This window comes from Vigna umbellata, chromosome 1 (assembly GCF_029865625.1).
Source record: "Vigna umbellata cultivar VRB3 chromosome 1, Vumbellata_1.0, whole genome shotgun sequence".
NCBI classification, from domain to species: domain Eukaryota; kingdom Viridiplantae; phylum Streptophyta; class Magnoliopsida; order Fabales; family Fabaceae; genus Vigna; species Vigna umbellata.
In genome coordinates this window covers 32,286,420-32,308,072 of record NC_142165.1, presented here as the reverse complement: position 1 = coordinate 32,308,072, position 21,653 = coordinate 32,286,420, and the positions used below count along the sequence as shown (strand labels likewise).

Sequence of the window (21,653 nt, the reverse complement as noted above, 5' to 3'; positions counted from 1 at the left end):
CTGTACTACATTGTATTGTAAAATTTTATAGTTAACTATAAACTAGTTTAGGAAAACTGTAATGTACTTAAAAACAGCTCAAAGTAACTGATCTGAACTATTTTTTAGTTCAGTACAATTCAGTTAACTGTTTTATTCATGAAAATCTAATCTCTTTACTGGTTTAAACATCACATGATTTTTACAAATAAATCTTTTATATTTTAATCTTCAAGAATATAAAAGATTGGATTATTCACCTCCTGCTTCCAAACTGTAGATCTATCTATCCATCTTTTTTTGTTGTCTTTTATACTTTTAAAATTAATAATTACTCTGCTTTTATCTGGGTGTTGTTTCCCCTCGCATAATTACTCTGCTTTTATCTAAGTTTGTAATACGTGTTGAATGTGGAGTGTAGTTTTGTGTTCATTTTAGTAGCTCTTTGGTTTGATTGTGAAGTCTATCGTCTTTTGGCATCTTTTAGAATTGGATCAACTACTAATAGTTAGATCATCCAATAACGGATTATAGAGCAATTTTCAATCTATGGTCCTAAGAGGGTATTATGTCGTGTGGTGATCTGATGTTGACATTAGTTGGGTAGATCTTAGTTGAAGATATTTGAATATTTGGAAAGAAGATAAGTCAGTGGTTGTAAGAAGAGACTGGGTTTTGATTATTTGCTTAAATTATAAGTATAAACCAGATTCAGTTTCATAGTCACGTGGAATTCACATGGTCACCATCTATCCTTTAGAAGATCATCTTATTAATCTTCTGAAGTCTGTGCATAACTCTCCAAAATCATAGTTTTTTTTTCTTGGATCATTTTGTGGTTTCTTATGTTTGCTTACTATTAGATCTTCTATTATTCCTTCTAATTGCTGTGAATAGTCAATCCTCGCTAAATTTTGCTTGAATGATGTGTAAAGAATTAATGTTAGTAAAAACTTAAAACTGATTAAAAAAGTAAAAGGAAACAGAAGAACTAAAACATAAAAAAGTAAATTGAATCTGATTTTATGCACACATACTAATATATATATACTACACTCGAATTTGTGGCTGTATATCCTCCTTGTCTCGTAGTCTTATCTGCTTGGTACTCAACATCTCCCAACTTATCCTCAGCTTTCAAATCCTTCAGTGTAAAACATCGCATTCAATTAACCAAATGAATAAACATCTAAGAGTGATCTGATTTGTTAATGAGCATGCAGAATCATTTTTGAACTATTTGAATGAGCCAAAGATAAACATATAACAAAAGGGATGTGGATAATGTATAATATATATGAACCAGAAAACTGTGAACCCTTATACAGGCAAAGTCTAAAACTGCATATTGCAGGCAATATGCAGATAGTTACCATGACTCTCGAATGGAATGTTACAGCTTGAAAGCAGCAACAACTCTGAGAGAAATAGGAAGGAAAGCTTGCTTGTAGTGCAATCCGTTTGAAAAGTGTGCTTTATTTATAATGATCACCCAGTTGCTTTCATGGCAAGGGTGACACAGAAAACATGCTAATGAGTAATCATACAATGCTTTGTAAGAACCCAAAGACTCAGAAAACTAAAACTAAGAAACTGAAAGTTGTTGGAACGAATGAACTGTATCTAATGGAATGTGTTTCTGCCTTGTATACCCGTATCTAATGGAATGTGTTTCTGCCTTGTATACCCGTGAGTGGAAATCAGAAATGGGTCAACTGTCTATGACAGGTTACAAATGTGAGATTGCTAATCTGACTTAAAACCTACACTAGCTATATTTATAAGTAACTCAAGTGACCAGTTTATAAGTCCAACTCTTTTCCAGCTCTTCATCTTCAGATGTAATGACTTGCTATCTCAAGTTGCATAAGAATAATCTGAACTGTCCATTAGAGTTTTTGACTGGCAGCAACAAGTTGACTGGTCCAACAGTTCACACATCCCTATCTCAGATCAATTCATGTTCAAATTAGACTTCTCTCTTGTAACTTCAGATTACTGTCAGGTGGAGGTTTCCCACTGCACTACTCTTCACAGCACCTAGACCAGCTTACCAACAATATCTCTCCAGTTTACTGCACTATAAAATGAAGTTTTTTCACTGCAAAAAAAAAAAACTTCATTTTATAGCTAAGAGAAAGAGTAAAGTATAAAATACATACTGTATTTTATACTTTAGGTGACCTGAAATTGCAAAATACAACACCAATTTAGTGGAAGCCACTTACCACCCCAATAGAAACCAACAAATCCCATAGCAGAAGCACCTTTCCTTTTCAAGGCTTCAATAATAGGTTTTGCAATTTTTCCCTGCACATTTAATAGGTAATATCATAATAACACAAAATGTTCTTTTCTTACTTTTCCTTTCCATTCAATTGTAAAAATAAATTGACCGTACAATTTTGTTTTTTGTTCAAGAATATGGCATCAGATGGTTGTGACCCTCCTATTCCACCTTCAGCAAAATCAGAAAAGGAGAAGGGCAAGAAGAAATCTTATATGGTCAAGTTGTTAAACCGTTTCAATAACGTAAATGCTTCAAGTAGTCAGCCATCTACACCTACGTCTACCTCCACTGCTAGATTTGTTCCACCACCATTACAAGTTCCTGGTTTGACACCTACTCCACCACCAATTCCACCTTCGTTGGAAGTTCCTCCTTTGACACCTAGTTCACAACAATTTGCTGCTGATCAATGGAGATCACCCTCCCCCCATGTTGGTTCTAACCCAACAACTCCCACAAATATGCCATCACCATCTCCTATAGGGGATAACCCTCCACGTTCAAGTTCAGCAGCCAATGACTTTGAAGATGTTTCCAACAATCGTCCAATCATTACACCTATTGGAGGAGGGTAAGAAAACATCAATTTAATGTTCCAAGCATATACTGTATTATTCTAATATTTGACTTTTATTTTGGTATAGCTTTTATCCAACAAAAACAGCATCCAAAGCAATCACAGCCACCATCAAGGCACAGTTTGATGAGCCATGGGTGACATGGGGACAAATACCTCAGACACGAAGAGATGTTTTCTTTGAGCGTTTTAGGGTACACTTGTGTTCATTTACATTATGTACTACAGTTAATTTTATATGTTAAGGTCCTCAATTATCTTATCCAATATTCATCTTTTTTGTCAACAGAGAAAGGTTTCATGGAGGTCTAACCATGAAGAAAAGGTGAAAAAAAATTTCCACACAAAAGCATCTCATAGATTATCTGAGATGTTTAAAAAAGCTCGAACAGAAGGAAAAAAACCTGATTAGATGGGGGATATTGTTTGGAATGGTCTTTTGGAGAAGTGGAACATGCCACTTTATAGACAAAAATGTGAAACGGCCAAAAAGAACAGGACATCTGACAAGGGTGGTTGTTTGCACACTGGGGGATCCATTAGCGTGCATGAGCATGCAATTCGTCTGGTACATATAAATTTATTTTTACATTTCTATACGGATAAACTTTAAAAATATTTGATGTTAACAACTTACATCTTCTTTGCTTGCAGTCACAGGAGCTTGGTCGGTCAGTGCATGTTGATGAAATATTTCAGCAGACACATATTCGAGCATCAACAGGAGAATTTGTCGATGAAAGGTCTAGGCGAACACATGTTAGTTTCTACTAACTTATTCTTTATTAGGTTATATAATTCTTAGGTCTATCTATTTAACGATAATCATGTATTCATTTAACAGGAAGAGTTTGAAGCCAGATTTTCTCAAATAAGATCTGAGACAGCATCCGTTGGGGCTTCAACATGTGCTCCCATAGACCCTGCAGATGAGGAAAGATTGAGGAACCAATGTTGGTTGGATGTTGCTGGTGGAAGGTACAAGGGACGCGTATACGGCATTGGAAATGTCAGTGCTCAAGATGACTGTGTCGATAGTTACATACAACAGACACAAACATCTTCTTCTCAGCAACCGATTGCAGAGGACATTCTTAACCTCCACACACGAGTATCAACCCATGATGACCAACTTCGACAGATGAACTCTCAATTGCAAGGCTTTATTGGTGTCATGATGCAGTATCTTCCACCTCCTGCAGCCGCAATTGCACAACAATTTCTTCAATCCCAGAATCAGCCACAAGCTAATGTTCAACCACAACAACCACAACAACCACAGCAACCAACAGATCAACCACAAGATGATACTGTTTATGGAGATTACTAGTTATGTTTTTAGAAGTAGGACATGTGTATGACTCACACTTATTCCCTCAATGACTTTTTTCATGTTATTTGAACTTATTATGATTAACAATTATGTAAACTTTCTTATTATGATTAATGTGAAATGCATGTTTGTAGGTTTTAAAGACTTAATTTATTTATCAAATTTGTGAATGGATATAATGTCCAGGTCTTGTGAATTGTCTGTGTGGTATGGGCAGGTCTTGTAAATTGTCTCTTTTTGGATGTTGGATGACCAGGTCTGCTATTCAAGTCAAGCTGTATGTAATTTATATACGGATATTCCGTATATACGTTATATACGGAATATCCGTATATAATTTACATACGGATAATCCGTATATAATTTATATACGGATATTCCGTATATAAGTTACATACGAATTATCCGTATGTAATCTTATCTACGCCCTTTTTATATACGGATTTTTGACCGTATATAATCCGTATATAACACCACTTTTTATACGGATTTTTGATGTTATATACGGATTTCGGCCGTATATAAATGCGACTTTTCTTGTAGTGGCTGAGAATTTTATTGTTTCCCCAATGTAGACCATACATTGCATTGTGATAAATTTTATAACCAAATAGAAAGATCAGGTGTCAAGTGATTGGTAGCCTTGGTGTCAAAAGTACCAATAATCATTCACTATATTTGAGTTGGTGATAGCAAAAAGCATTTCTTGAACAATGGTTTGGTGAGTGTTATATATTGATCACAAGGTTTGATTCATATTGGTTTCAAAAAGATTCTCATCAAATCAATGTCAACAATTGAATATATTGTGATAAATTCTTCCATACAATTGGCACTGAACTTTTGTACCCTAACCTTGGCTAAATTTGGATTTACCACCACTACCATGTTATCCTTGACCTCATTCTGTTAAAGAGAGTAGTTATAAGTTATGTTAGTTACGTTAGTGTATACGTTTGCATGTGCTTCCTTCAAGTATATAAACCTTATGTTTCTCCTCCTGTGTAATCAATTCATTTCATTCAATAATATGTCTTTCTTTAATATTTGCTTTCTTTACATGGTATCAAAAACTTGTAGTTCTTTGAGGACTTCTAATAACGATTAAATATATCGTTATATAATTTTGATACTAAACGCACCCTTTTTGACTTAGAAACTTGCTTGAACTTATGTTTTTGCTTTAGTTTTTCGAATAAGTGAGTAAAGGGTATACATGATTTTATCACTAATTTTCCTTGATTTTGTAGATTATTAGTATGATTTGGAAGAAGAGCAAAAGTGTCAAGGGGTTGGAATTCAAGAGGGATAGTTAAAACATAGAAAAAGGAGCACAAGAGGTCACGTAGGGCGCCCCATTTTGGGCGTTGGGCGCCAGTTTGTGTGGTGCAGGGCGCCTGAGTGCCAGCTTTGTACCTTGGGCACCTGGGTGCCCCAGAAAGGGCGTTGAGCACCAGTTTTTTCCCACACACCGCCTGGGCGCCCCACTTAGGGTGCTGAGCGCTAGCAACGTGGGCTTGGATCCCTTTTCTGTTATTTTTTAGCCCTATTTAAGGATTTGCACGACCTAGGGTTGGGATCTCTTGATGGCTTGAGAAAAGAAACAACCTTTTTACCCCTTGGAGGCAGATTTGGGGATGTGGGAGCTCTCCTCTTCAATTTCCAGGGTTTTTCTTCTCTTTCATTCCATTGTTCATCTAGTTTCCCCATGACAAGGAAACTAGTGCAGCAAAGGGAAACGACCGCGGTTGTTTTTGAATATACGTCGCGGTTTTAGAACCGCGGCATATACGGACGAGGTAAAAAAGTCTGGGACTTTAGGTCGCGGTTACAATCGCGGTAATAACCTGGGGGTATGACAACGGTTCTTGCTTGAACCGCGACCTAAACCTCCTTTATTGTTTTTTTTAAAATTTTGTGTAACCTTTGGCCGCGGTTCCAACCGCGGTAATAACGTGGGGATATGACAACAGTTCCCGCTGGAATCGCGGCGAAAACCCTTTTTTTTTTAAATTTTCGTCTAACCTTTCTACCTTGGTTTTGGCCACAACCGCAGCCTATTCTCCTGCCCTTTTTTTTAATAACAGGTATGTTTTTGTGATATCCACTATCACAAAAATAGACCTGCATATCAAACAATATCATAACAACACAGATTCAACATAATAGTCAATATTTACATCACATAATGTACAAAGTCTAATAACTATAAATCAACATGTTCTAATGTATTTTAAACCTAATAACTATGAACTATTATATAATCTAACTAAATGTTTTGCAATTGTTTTCCTCAGGAATGTAAGTGGCTTCTCAGGAATTGGAGTAGAAGTCTTGAATCTTTGCACAAGACAATTGTTATTAATTAGTGTATATGAATTCCAAATGTTGGAGAAAATCAAAATTCATTAAATTTAAATATTACTGTTTCCCAGCCTCTTGTGATATGGGCATGAATAATGTGGGTCATCCAATACATTACATAGTATCCACACTCATATGAACCATTTTGTTTGTTATACTACAATATACCATCACAATTGTAAATAGTTAGTGAAAATCATTAAAACAAAACAACTATAAGAAAGTATGGCTTTAGCATATGTTAAACCTTGAGAGCAATCCATGCAAGCTTTCTATTGTTAGCAATTGATCTCCCAACCAACATCATACTTGCTGAAATAGAACTATATATAAAAATAAGGTTTTAGCATTCATTTATATAACAAAGAAAGTCCAAACATTGAGGTTCTTACCAATCAACTGCTTGTTTGAGATGTTTGGGAGGAGACTTGTGCAATGAGCAAAACCACAAAGCATAGCTCTCCTGTACAGAAATAACAAGTAGTTGCCAGTGGCGCCTGAAATTCATAATAACTTAATTATTATATATTAAAATCACATATGGAACTTTATTATGTTAACAAAGTTCACTTACCCAGATATATAAGGAATAAAAAGTATGTTTTTCCCGCTTGCAAATCTTCTTGTAAGATATGTTGTGATCTCATCAAAATCATTTGTTTGGTGAATGACATGGGGATCAATGAACCCATAGACATCATTGTACCCCAAGTTGTTATTGACACCAAACATATACCTGAAATAAAAAATTACCTTTGATATAAGTATACTTGATATATAAATCAATTTTATATAAATAATTGCTCATAGACTTACATTATCCATAGTTGAACTAATGTAATATTCAACTCTTTTGTTCCCGACGCAAGCTCTCTGACATCTTGGCTATGCAGGTATATTAGGACCTCAGAGCCTCTCCCAAATACATTAGCATCATATTCAACCTCCAAAGGCTTATTTCCAATGATGTCAGCAAGTTGTTGCAATGCACCAAGAGCATCGTCCTAAGATAAACGAATCTTCTCCTTTGCATGCGTCTGTTGTTACATGGAAAAATAAGATAAGTTTTGAAATCAATAACATGTAAACTTTAAAATTGAGAAGTGTAAAGTAGAATGCCATACCGGGGGGTCAGAAACTGAACCAACTGAGGCAACTGGTATGATAATGTCGTCTATTGTGAAAATCTCATCTATGGGCAGAGGAACTGTGGCATATGGTATGATAATGTCGTCTACTGAGACCTTCAACTCATCCTCTGATAGCTTCATACCATGAACAACAGTCGTTGCCTGAAACACTGTTCCACGAGCTACCAACATCATCCCGGTACCATCTAAAATGTATAGCAGACATGGACTAGCATCGTCCATGTCATCCCCTAGGACGGTTGGTGCTGAACAACTTCCTTTCCCGCTTCTTCCTTTTAGAGTAAATGTTAGATTATACAAAACATAGAATTTATTGAACATAAATGTTTAATAATTTTACCTGTGAGAGGCACAACATGTTATTGTTCCTGTACAGGAGATGGCATCGGGCGCATGCCATAACTCTTAAATTGCTGTTGGAACTGACACATAACTTTGTCACTCACTTCTGTAGTGACCTCATTATACAATTCCTCCCTAAGCTCTTTCCTAAGCTCCGTCCTAAGCTCCTCCTTAAGGTTAGCTCGAAGCTTTTTTGTGATCTCTTGTGTCAGCCTTTGTTCTTGTGCGTTGCTGTATGCATATGAAGTCTGACGAGAAGAACTCCCAAAATAATCTCGAATGCCTACTCCAGTTCCAGCAGCACGCACATGTCCAGGGTGCTCAGGTTGTCCAATTGCAGTGGTAAGAATATCTTGGCGACCCTCTGGAGTGAATTGACCTTGGGAGCTCTGCTCAACCAAGGAGTCCTATAACATAACAAAACACCATTATTCTTAAAAAAGTTTAAGGTAGTATGTATAATGAAATTATTATTATTTTAGGAACAGTGATAACTTAATATTCTTTCAGATATTTCCCGTGCAGTGTCAGAAGAGTAAGCGCCCGATGATCTTAAACGAGCCAACTCCATTTCTCATGCCGAGAAGGTGGATAAGGAGGTTGGGGGCTACCACCCTCAAATGATGGTCTAGCTTCTGCCTTTTTCTTGAGGATTTTCTCCTCAAGCTTCCTATACCCACCACGAGATAATAGGAGGGGGTTTTTATTTTGAGCACTTATTCCTTGTGCTTTGCTTCTTTTTGCCTGTCACATATGTTTAATTAATTAGTTCATATGATATATATTTGTTAATGAGGAATTGAATAATATCAACTATACTAACCTTCCATTCCTCTGATGTCCGACTCTGTACAAAGAGGCGCCAAGTGTCCTCATCAATGGCCTTATATGTTTGACATGGAGACTTATTTTTTTTTGCTTCCAAATATATATCTCGAGGTCAACATACTCTTAAAACCCCGGAAGTTTCCAGCAACAGTTGATAAACACTTATTTTTAAGTGTTATGACATTTGGAATGTCAAATGTCATCTGAAATAAACATAATAAAGTTGTATAAGTACAAAATTATCAATATAAACAAACTCTAATTCAATTGATATTAATTAAGTTACCAATATATCGTTCCATATAATATTCCGATCAACCTCAAACACATGGTCAAAAGATGGAATAAGAATATTAATCTTATAATGCGCCACTACTCCAAGGTATGATCAGAAGTCATCTGCATTTGGGCCAGATGCCACACCTGTGATCATATTAACATTCACGGGTGTTCTTTCACCACTATTTTTTCTGACCAAAGGTTGTTTCATTCTAGTGGGTCCTCTAGTAGGTCTAGATGAGGGAGCCTCATCCCTTGATGAATGTGGATGGTCAGCCATATATCTGTCAAAATAAATAACAACATGTAATATTAATAAAATATAATTTAACAAAACATGTGCTTTTATCATCCAAAGTCTTTGTATAGAATGTGCAATTATTGACTTCATAACCTGTACAACATACGACATCAAACTTTAAACCATTTGCAAGCCACAACAAAGTCTGAGAAGAATGTGGCTCTTTGTCAATTTCAGATTTGAACCAAGACATAAATGTTTTGTTATACTACATCAACTACCATTTCTCTGATTCTCTTGGATTTTTATTCTTCACAATGGCTTTGTGTGCTTGCAAAAAAGGGATCACCTCATATGTGTTGTTCAATATATAAAGATGTGCTTGCAACAATTCTTCGCGATCCTTTGTCACCACATTCACACCTCGGATGCTTTTACTTGTAGAACTTTTATTCATCCATGATGTGCGAGGAACTCCTATTGGATTTGCTGATGTCATGTAGTTTGAACAAAACTCGATACTTTCTTCAGTAATATAGCTTTCAATCATTGAACCTTCGGGACGATATGGATTTTTAACGTACCCTTTCAAAATCTTCATATAACGCTCAATAGGATACATCCATCTTAAGTATACCGGTCCGCACAACTTGATTTCTCTCACCAAATGAACAAGTAAATGTACCATGATGTCAAAAAAAGATGGAAGGAAAAACATCTCTAGTTGACACAAGATGATAACAATCTCGCCTTGAAGTTCATCTAAGTTTGTAGGATCGATGACTTTACTACAAATTGATGAGAAAAATGAACACAAATTGTTTATGGTCTGCCTAACATTTTTGGGCAAAATTCCACGAATAGCCATCGGTAACAATTGTTGCATTAAGACGTGATAATCGTGAGACTTCAAGCCAACAAGCTTTAAGTCATGCATCGACACTAAAGTCTTCATATTTGAAGAGTATCCTTGTGGTACTTTGATACTCTTTAAACAAAGGCAAAAATTTATCTTCTCTTGTTTAGACATTGTGTAACATGCAGGAGGCAAATAAGTATGTTTACCAATCTCCCTGAGTGCCAACTCTTCTCGGATATTCATGTCAACCAAATCCAAATGAGCATTCACTCCATCTTTTGTCTTTCCCTGAATGTTGAGTAGTGTACCAATCAAGCTATCACACACATTCTTCTCTACATGCATCACATCTATGCAATGTCTAACATCTAATTTTGAGCAGTATGGAAGATCAAAGAATATTGATTTCTTCTTCCAAGGGGTCGTTACAGATGACCTCTTCGATGTTTTCCCAAATACATGATGTATTTTATTAAACTTTTCAAGAATTTGAAGGCCAGTAAGTGGATTTGGTGCTTTGTCCCTCTCTTGATATCCATTGAATGCTTTTTTTAACCTTCGATATGGATGATTACATTTTAGAAATCTCTGATGATGCAGATACACCGTCTTTCTTCCGTGTTTCAATTGATGAGCTGTAGTGTTTTCTTCACATATAGAACATGCTTTATGACCCTTGACACTGTATCCTGACAAATTACCATAAGGTGGAAAGTCATTAATGGTGCAAAATAACATTGCACGCATCACAAAAGTTTCATAAGCGAATGCATCAAATATTTCAACCCCATCCACCCACAACAACTTCAAGTAGTGGTCTTAGATAAACTTCTATGTCATTTCCAAACTGCTTTGGACCAGATATCATCATAGACTTCCTCTTCATGCACAATGCAGGAGATAAGTTGTAAATTATCAATATAGCTGGCCAACAACTATGATTGGTACTTAGATTACCAAATGGGTTCATTCCATCAGTGGCTAAACCAAGCCTAAGATTTCTACACTCTTTACCAAATTGGGGGAATTGTTGATCAATATTTTTCCATTGCTTTGATGATTTCATGAGTATCTGCTTTCTCTGATTGATTCTGTGTTGGTTATTGTCTATTTCTTTTCTTTGTCCAGATTTCTTGGGAACTGTGTAATTCGGTTTGTTTTCTTGTGAGTCTTTGTTTTCTGTGTGCTAAGATTGTGTCATACCTTGGATGTCCTCTGAATTATTCCTTGATTTGCGTCTTGATTTTGCCTAGGAGTGCAAAAGACTAAGTGTGGTCTATTTTGATGAGTCAATATTTTCTTCACTTCACTTAATCTATTGTGCTAGAATTAATCAAGGAATTGTGCTTAAATGCCCAGTATTTTCCTATTTTTTTCTAATTGTGCTTAATTTGACCAGAAATTGTTATTTTAATTAATTTGGATTATTTGAGCTTATTATTTTCATTTTGTATTGTAGGAAAATTTTGAAAATACAATTTGGGACATTTGAAGGTCAAAAGAAAATGCCACATCAAATATACTTTAAACTAAGATGAGAGAGGAGGTGTGGATTTATTTTGGGGGTGCACATGGAGATGGGCCAGAATTAAGAGCACATGCGGGAATTAATTTTGGAGCTCACGGGCAGCGCAAAATCACGTCGAAGCAGGTTGCATAGCAGCTCCCATCCAGCTTCATCACGGTGATTGAGGAGGTGCACAAAAGAAGCCACGCTGGCAGCACATCAGGGACGCATACAGCAGCACACTCCACACACACGTCCAAGGCAGCAGCAGGCCCACGGAGGATGGCATTTGGAGTCCTCGGTCCAGCAAGCGTCTAAAAAAAAAAGCAGCAATAGCGGGTGGTGTAAATGAGAGCAGCTTGGTCCAGCAGAGGAGCTTCATCCAGCAGGTTGGAGCAAGCACGTCACAGGCTTGGATTCACGCATCCGGTAGACATAGGTCCAGCTATCTTCATATGTTCGTCCAGCTGCTGCGGGTTGGTCCAGGAAGAAAAGAAAAGAGCAGCAGCCACGTTGAGGAGAGTATAATGGGCTTCACGGAAGGAGAGTTGGGACATGTTGAAGCCGCCACCTAAGAAAAGAGAATATGATTCTCAAATGAAGAGAGGCATTGAGAGCGTAGGGGTGCATCCAGCAAAGAAGGGTTCCATTCTTTATATTAAAAGTGGTGTTGCCACAGTTGCACGTTCGTCCAGCAAGGGAGGTGCTTGGACTAAAGAAAGGTGTTACATCTAGCAAATCACGCACAACCAAGGGCACCATGGTCCAGAGGCATGCGTAGTAGGTTAGGGATTATTGGAACACTGTTTTGAAGAGGGGATTGGAGGGAGAGCATGAGACTTGACTAGTTCCAGTAGCCGCAACCTAGTACGAACATTTTTTAGCTATGGAGGGTTATGGGTGAATTTTAAATTGAAATGCAGCAGCATGTGGTGTCTTGGCTAGCGTGGTCCAGCCGCCACCTAGAAGGAAGCACACGGATATCTCCAAAAGAAAAATCAACATTTCAGGCCACCTTCATTTTTTGGCTTTTACTAGAACATTTTTTTAGAAGATAGAAAAAAAGACTCACACGGTGATGGAATTTGGGTGATGCACACAGCTTACTTTAGCAAGGTTACGTCTTGGAATTTTTATTAATTTCTTAGAAAAGATGAAGGCTATTTACTTTTGGAGCATGCGCTGATTTCAATTGGAAAACGGCGACACATTTTTCTAGAGCGGTGCACTCATATCTTCTTTGCTTTGCTTTGCTTTTTTAAAAAAAGGGCAACACGCTGATTTCATATATTATCTTCATTGCTATTCATCACGGAAGATGGATTTTATGATTTTACAATTTCGGTTCTAACTTTTGCATTGCTGATTTGTGCGTTCGTTTGCTAGCTGACGCATATATGCGTTTCCTTAAGTTTATTTCCAGCAGCACGGAAGCTTTCATTTTTCTTTCTTAGAATAGGGACAATGTTTGAAAGAAAGAGTAGGGCAGCAGCACACGGGATTATTTCTAGAGAATAGGACGATGTTTCATTGATGGAGAAAAGGTGGAGCAAGGGGTTGTTTGAGTTGCGTTCTGGAAGAAATGGTGCACATGGTGATATTGAGAAAGCACGGAGATTCAATTCTTTTATTGGAGCTGGAGAAGTGCAACACGGGTCTTCGTTTTACTAATGCCTGCAACGTTTTAAATTAATTTCAATGGTTTTTCATTTGGCGTATTTCAATACTTACATTCACGGCTAAGGAGTGTTTTAGAAGCATTTACAATTTCAATTTCTTTTGGTAAATGAATGGGTCACACCTGAGAAGTTTTATTTTCTTTTACTTTGTTTGCCTTAAAATATTTTATATCATGTTGAGTTGATTTTCTTCTCTTTGGTGGAGAATGCGTAGGATAGATGACAACATTGTGCATTTAATGCTTTAGTTTAATCGTGCATTTTTATAATTTGAATTGTGTTTGAATATTTATCTGTTGCAGTGTTCAGTTTAATGTTTTCATGCACTTTAATGCTTTCAATTCTGGTTACGATTTTATTTAATTTCCAGTTTAATTTAATTTTTTTTTTCGTATCAAAACAAAATTTCCAAACCCCCCCCCCCACTTCGTGTTTGACCTAAGACTCGAACCACATTCGGTCCTTGAGAGACGACCAAGGAGTCACTTCCTAGTTTATACTGCATTATTTCCTACAATCAATTTTTGTGTGAGGTGCGACCCTCTCAACAAAATGGCGCCGTTGCCGGGGACCAACGGTTCAGTTTTAGGTCTTTTGCTGTGTTAGTGTGTGTTGTGTTTGTCTTGTCTTGTGATGTGATGTTCTGTTTTGTGTGTGCGTGTTGCATGTATAAATGTGTTGTGTTTTATTTGTTTCGTAATTTTTGTGATGTTCTTAAATTTGGGTTGCGTTCAACTTTCTCGTATTCAAACACTTCGCATAACATCTAAACTTCACTTCATCATCACTTCTACCCTCATTACGTTGTGCAAATTGTATAAATTCCTCTACCCCTCTCTCGTATTCAACACTAATGCGTGGTAAATTAATCCAATTTCGATCCATACGTAAATATTCTACAAAATTACAATCATACAATTATACAATATATTCAACATACAATCAATTCAATTATACAATCAAACAATTAATAAACATTCAAATTATCAATTCAAACATTCAATCAAACATAATTATTCATATTCAACACACAAAAAATTAAAAATTACCAAAGTGAAAATTAATAAATAGAATAATACAGTCATACAATCAAACAATTAATAAGAATTCAAATTATCAATTCAAACATTCAATCATACAATATTATTCATATTCAACCTACAAAAAATTAAAAATGCACAAAATGAAAATTAATAAACAGAATTATACGAACCTGGGAGCGTGAAAAACCACACAATAATGAAGAAGATTGAACAACCCGCGGTCTGAACGAAACAAATTTAAAAGAAAAAACACAATACCTACAAAAAAAATACAACAAAACGTAAGTTTGATTATCTAAATCAATAAAAAAACGTATCAAACCAACCCAAAAACTAAAAAAAAAATGAAAAAACTCCAGCGACCAAAGCCAAATTTGATCGGATACAAACATAGGTGATGAAAAATGAGGAAGGAAGTCCTTCTACAGTGACGGCGGCGGCGCAACGGTGGCGGAAGAAAGAATGGAGAAGATCGTGGCGGCAAGAACGTCGTTGCAGAGAAAATGGCTGGAGACTCTTCGCGTTCGAAACTGCTCGAGGAAGACGAAATTGTTCACTCTGTAATATTTTTTTTAACCTAATCAAATGTTACTAACATGGTTCATTATAAAATCGCGGTAATAGAGGGGATACCGCCTCGGTTCCCAATATAACCGAGGCCTATTCTCTTAAAAAAAAATTTTAAATTATTCTGAAATGGCAATTTTGAAATTTTTTTCAACCTTTATGCCCCGGTTCCACGCCCAACTGAGGCCTATTCTCTTAAATATTTAAAAAATTTTCAGATTAGGGAATAGGCCGCGGTTCCCCCAAGAACCGAGGCCTATTCCCTGATGGCTGACTTCAAAATTTATTTCAAGACTGTTTTGGCGGGAATTTCAGAATTTTGCAGGGACAATAGACCGCGGTTCCCCCAGAACCGAGGCCTATTCCCTAACGGTCTGACTTCAAAATTTATTTCAGGACTACTTTGGCGGGAATTTCAGAATTTTGCAGGGACAATAGACCGCGGTTGCCCCCAGAACCGAGGTATATTCCCTGACGGTCTGACTTCAAATTTATTTTAGACTGACTTAGGTGGGAATGTCAGAATTTTGCAGGGACAATAGGACGCAGTTCCCCCCAGAATCGAGGCCTATTCCCTAACAGTCTGATTTCAGACTGACTTGGGTGGGAATGTCAAAATTTTGCAGGGACTATAGGTCGCGGTTCCTTGGAAAACCGCGGCCTAAAGGTGTATATGGTCGCGGTTATGTTGCAACTAAGACCTATACTGTCGATATAATTTCAAAAATGCCACCGCGCAATATTATGCTTCGGGTTCTGGTTAACCGATGCATAATGTGCTCGGTAATAGATCAATTTTTTTCTAGTGGGGGAACTAAATTCAATTTGTTGTTGGGGAAGATGTAACCTTTAAACTCTCATGTATTTGAATTGGTTTTAATTATATTTGCTTTTTTCATCAATTGTTAGGGATTTTCTCCTTTGTTCTATGCTTGTTATGTTTTGATCATTCATGACATGATTTTATGGTCTTCTTTGTTATTGGGAAATACCTAGAAACCATGATCTGGAGAATCTCTCCCAAGAGCAATATTGCCTAAGGATAGGGATAGGAGAATTGGTTGTCTGAAGCTTCTAATCGTAATGCAGAATTAATTATTAGGTATGCAAGGGATTGTGGTCTAGTAATTAAGGATAGGCTTTCTTCGCCGAGGGATCGGGTTTTAAGTAATTTAGAAAGTGACGTTAACAATTGAATGAAGAAGATGAATTATTATATGCATGAGAGTAAACTAGGTGAAATCTAAACCCCAACAACATACTCATATCATATTTTAAACTTCATCCATTCATTCTAGTGTTTAGCCTCAATTGATCAATTTGCATTCACCCTGCACCTCCCATTATTTTGATATTTCCAATTCCAACCCTATCAGGAATATTTTCACTTTTATAAAAATCTGACCCATCCATTGAATAATAAAAAGAAGCAAACCCTACACCCCTTTCTCCACTCTAGTGTCGCATTTCACATTTGAAAACCCTACACCCCTTTTTCCTCCCTTCTTCTTTTGTGCCGAATTTCATATTTCACCCTATACCCCTTTGTTTCTCCTCTCTTCCAACAGTCCTCCCCTCCTCTCCTCCTCTCTCTCACTTTGACCATTTATTTTGAATCTCGTCCTCCCCTCCTGTCTAGTTTCTGGTTTGCTGGTTGTGTGGTGTTGATGTTGGTGGTTGTGTGGTGTTGTTGTGGTGGTGAGGTGTAGCATAGCAGTGGTTGTTTTTCTTCAAGCTTAGCTTTGGCATACAAGTTAGTTGTTGTGAGATTTCCTTAAGTTGCCCGTATGTAATGCATGATGATTGTTTGGTTTTGTTATCTGTTGTTATTATGGTACGCTTGCAGGTTGGGATGCTTGATCAAGGGTTGGGGTTGCTTGATCTGGGTTGGGATGTTGGATCTGGAACAAGGATACAAGAGGGACGCCTTAACCGCATCTGTAAATGTGGTTAAGGCACCATCGCACATGAAAGTGCATTTTAGAGTCGCGCCGCAATTAGAGTTATGCTTAGTGTTCGCGCAGAGCCACACTTGGAAGTGCGGTTGAGGAGCACCCTAGTTGGAGGTCCGGATGGTGCTGTTGACTGAAGTTCGCGAAGTACGGCTGAGGAGCACCGTAGTTGGAGGTGCGCTAGTGCTTCACCGAAATTGAAGTTGCGATTGATGTTGGGAGAAGTTGGAACTACGGTGAAACATTTTTTTAGGTTTTCTTTCTTTGGTTTTCTTATTTAAAATTATGTTAATATATTGAAATAATTTTTTTTAATATTTTATATAATTTTTTTTGTTAATATGATTTCGTAGTATATTTTACTTTTTTTTATTTTTTTGTTAATTGTTTTTAAATTTGTTGTTTTTTTTATAATTTTAAATTTTGTATATATTATTTATTATGTATATTTTTTTGTTTAATTTTATTTGTTTTGTTTTTGAATTTGTTTTTAATATGTAATTTTTATGAAATTATTTATTTCTTTAAATAATAGTTATTTTGCCTAAATTTTTTATTTTTGACTTATTATTTTCTTTCTTAATTTAATTTTTATTTTTAATGTTTTTGTTATAATTTGTAATTATTGAAGTATTGTTTATTAAGTAATTTTTGTTGTTATTAATTTTTTCTTCATTATTTTATTATTAATTTTTTATTTTATGATTATTTATTATTGGTTTCAATATTTATTATTATGTAATTTTTTTTGTATATAATTTGTTAATGATATAATTCGTTAATAATATAATTGGTTAATAGAAATGGTTAGAACTAGAGGTGGATCATCTTCTCGTGGTGAGGCTTCATCTTCTCGTGGTGAGTCTTCGTCTCCATCACATTATGAAAGGAAATGACCTACGACATTTGCTCATAGAAGATGCGTAGAAGAATATCATGTGAATGTTATTCATAAGGATGAGTTTGAGGAGCAGGACGAAATTATACATTAGGGATATGGTGAGGACGACTATGTTGAGCAAGAGGATGTTCAACAGCAAAATGACTATAGTGAGGAAGAAGATGAAGATGAAGATGAAGCTGAATATGGTGGATTTCCAGGAGGTCCATGTGACACCTCCTTTCTTACACATTATACCCAGCATGTTGCATTTACCATATGGCAAGGTCAGGTTAGTCATCAACCTAAATGTTAATTGTTCATTAATTATTTATTTATTTTTGTTATATAATTTTGTGTTTTTATGTAGGATCGAGGGGAGATCAAAGTGATGTCCCATGGTAAAAAATTAAAACATTTTGGAACATACCATGAGGCTATTGAGCCTTATATCTCCATGTCGGGTTTGGCTTCCTTAGTCAGCCTATCATACGAGAATGTCGATCATGGATTGATCGTTTCCCTTGCGGAGAGGTGACACCTAGACACAAATACTTTCCACCTCCTAGTAGGAGAGATGAGTGTCACATTAGATGACCTTCACAATCTGCTCCACCTTCCTCTCATGGGGCAGTTTTTGTGAGGTGGATGAGTTAGAGTATGATGAGGCTCGCTCTCATATTATGGACTTGCTTGGCGTTGACCGCGCCAAAGCTTCAGCCGAGATGAAACAGTCACGCGGTCCAAAAGTTAAGCTCAGCTGGCTCCGCGAGGTCTATTAGGAGTGCATTGAGCAAGAGCTTTGGGAGTGTGCTGCTCGGGCCTACTTGTCGCATCTGCTTGGATGCACAATTTTTACGAATAATACCTCCTTCTGTTGCGAGACTTGAATGCTTGTGCGAGATATTCCTAGAGAGCAGTTGCACTGGCACATACTTATGAGCAACTAGGAGATGCTAGCTTCATTATTGTCAAGCAGATAGCTGGATATTCCATTCTTCTACATGCACATTTTAGTTTTACAAAAAAAAATTAATATATTTTAGGAATGTATAAAAGAATTTAAGTAATGTTTTTTGTAGAGCTGGATATATGAGTACCTTCCTGACATGGGAAGGAGGCAAGTGTCAGATAGGTACACAGACCTCCATCCACGGGCTTCATGATATATAGCTCCGAGGCAGGGTTGGAGTCTAACGGCTGGATGGGCTCACTTATGATGCAGTCATCTAGCATCCATACATTTCGCACAGATGTACCTGATCATTCATGGTCATATGTATGTTTTCAGGATAGATCCGACTAGGCGACATGATTCACCGACATCTACCTGAACGCGTGTTGCGTGAGTTTAGTTTTCAGCAGAGCATACCACGTTCGCCTAAGAGCCTTTCGATGCCAAACATTCCTACGATTGATCTAAATTGGCTGAGGTATGTAGAGCATGTCATTAGTAGTGTTGCTGAAGCTCATGAGCCCTCTACGTGTTTTGATGGATACTTAGTGTGGTTTAGACGGGTGTCCCACCCATACATCACTCCAGCTGACAACGACGATCGACCTAGTCTTGCATCGCGCATGAGGCAACACCTTCTAGATGACATCCTGGTGCCCCTAGTTCGTCGTAGACGGTCGCTTGAATCTGGATCGTTGGTATGTAATGAAACTAAGTGTGATTGTTTATTATATCAATTTTCGTTTACATAGTTAATTTATTATTTTGTTATATTCATTTCAGGGTGGTATGAGGCGTGCGATCAGGACGTTGCAGAGCATGTTAACCTGTCAAGACGTCACATTGGGCACTGTAGCTTATCAGCGCACTACTAAGACACTACAGGTTGCTCGTAGATTCGTTGAGGAGTATGAGGCTAGTACTAGAGAGGTGTTCGTCATGTGCGTGGACGAGCATCATTTTCTTGAAAGGTTATTGTTATATATGTACTTTTTTAATGCTTATTTACGTAACGTTTAATTATACTTTGAGTATTCATAATGCATATTTATGTATGGTTTTCATACTATGACTAATTATAATTTATTGAACGCGTTAATATGATTCATCTTCATTCAATCAAATTATATAACGAGACACAATTCAAATAACAGACAATTAATATGACAATCAATTCAAAACAATGAATTAGTACAAAAGATATTTACAATTGAAAAAATATATCACTACAAAACAAACTTAATTCTAATCTTCTCCAAGATCTACATAAGTTCTATTAAGTCCCATTAACTCTATAAATGATTACATCCTATGTGTATAAAATGAGGACCATGATCGCGCCTCTAGGTAACAATGGTTTGAGGAAATGATGTCCATCATGGGTAATGGACAACCATCTTGTAATTGAACTTGGAAACTTAATATTAGTAAATGAATAATAATGGGTAATGGTTATGGTATAATAGAAATGGAAGTTTACCAGTACGAAATGACATCCATTAATAAATCCAATGCATAAGATCCGATGTTGTCTGATATCAGTAGGCAGTGAAGTGCGTAATGGGAATATAGTAAAACTTTGAACATAGGACAAACATACTAAGATGACATTGTATCTATTTTCAATGGCATAGCCAATGTCTGGTATAGTCATCCACTTCTTAGCATTAACCTGTATTTCTTGAAGGTAAGTATTTATGAAAACAAATACAAAATAACAAATAAGTAATGTTTATGAGGTAAATAACAAATATCTGTGATCGATCGTGGACAACCAATGACTGTCGTAGTTCTTCCAATCGATTGTAGCTTCCTAATAATTTTGCGTATTCATCACGCCACTAAGTTAGTTCTTGATAAAGGTCATGTCGTATAACGGGCCATGTCGATTCACCTAGGCCGAACAAAGCAGCAATGCATCGATAACCGCAATGACCATCGCCAACAACATCGACAATGTATGGATGATAGATCAGATGAAATTGATTAAACATCGGTATTGGCCTTCGCACAACTTCTTTTGGCTTTGATTTGACTTGTGATTTTCGTGATGAAGGCTTTGTCCTGGAATGAAAAGTGTCAACGTGCTTAAAATATGATGGGTCACGTTTCGTAGACCTCTCATGACGTGCAACTTTAGTCTTCTGCACCTTTTGTTTTCACTTTATGCGAAGGAGCAACTATAGATGTCATCTCTTGGCAAGCGATTTCTAGCATCTTCTGCTTGATGTTGACTTTTTAACCAATGTCAACATTCTTGAATCGTTCCTGTACCAGTTGAACTTCACGATCTAAGCTAAACTCTAGAACCGACTCAGTAGAAACAGTACTTTAAATGCTTAAATAAGTCCACATAACATGTATTTCACCCAGAGGAAATATTCCAAGCTCATATCGTGCTAATACACAAGCATATGGTAGGCCATACGTTGACCTCATAATACATCCACAACGAGCACAGTCCAAACCTATTTGACTCACTCGCTCAATTTCATCGACAATAAGTCCTAGAGCGTCTTATGAAACACGTCCAACAAGTCTTCTATATCACAATCCTTTATAAGCATCACTCATTACGTTAAGACTTTTTTTCAAAGGAGGCTCTAATCTTATTATGTTGTAGGACATTGACGTTATGCATAGCATCCCAACACGAGCATAAGTCTCTCATACTAGACCCTAATAATCTCTTCAGGTTCCAGTGCGCAAACTCAACCCTGTCACAAAACACATAAGTAAACAAATTAACAATAAAAATTACTTGTTTGTTGTAGTGTTCCCTAGATGCATCACTTTGTTCGTCCACGCCTTGACGAAGTATGCCTTG

General features: G+C 36.8%; 1 pseudogene; it reads left to right on the top strand.

Annotated features, from left to right (window-relative positions):
- The first annotated feature begins 2,335 nt into the window (after nucleotides 1–2,335).
- On the top strand, nucleotides 2,336–4,176 carry LOC148205176 (uncharacterized; annotated as a pseudogene).
- Nucleotides 4,177–21,653: the final 17,477 nt, after the last annotated feature.